Source organism: Brassica oleracea, chromosome C5, assembly GCF_000695525.1.
Source record: "Brassica oleracea var. oleracea cultivar TO1000 chromosome C5, BOL, whole genome shotgun sequence".
In the NCBI taxonomy this organism is placed as follows: domain Eukaryota; kingdom Viridiplantae; phylum Streptophyta; class Magnoliopsida; order Brassicales; family Brassicaceae; genus Brassica; species Brassica oleracea.
The window spans coordinates 30,672,255-30,672,697 of record NC_027752.1 but is presented as its reverse complement, the minus strand read 5'-3'; positions in this window follow the sequence as shown (position 1 = coordinate 30,672,697).

Genomic DNA, 443 nt, shown 5'->3' with positions numbered 1-443 from the left:
TATTTCGAGGTTTGATGTATCTAGGCCGAGTGTGGCCGTATTTGATTTATGTGTGTTATGGCCTTGCGAGGCTATGTGAACTATGTGTTTGAGACCGGCCGTTTGGTGGCCTTGGGTCCTAGCCATTTTTTGCGGCTTCTATATATATGATGAATGATTGACATTCTGTGCGTTTTAGTTTATACTTCTGCCAAGTGTGAGGGAAAGGTACGAGTAGTCACTTCGCATCTTAACTCTTAGTTTATCGTCTTGTTCGTTTGCTCTTACTGAATGAGGGCGTTCAGAAACGTTCGGAAACGTTTAGGAGTTTCGCGAAGTTTCGTGAGCGTATTAGATATAGACGATGGAACATGTTTTTAAGATCTCGTATCATGTCTTGAGATGTTAGTGGACCAGTAGGACTGGGTTTAGGGCAAGACCTAGGTTTACTTTCGGCTCTAAGG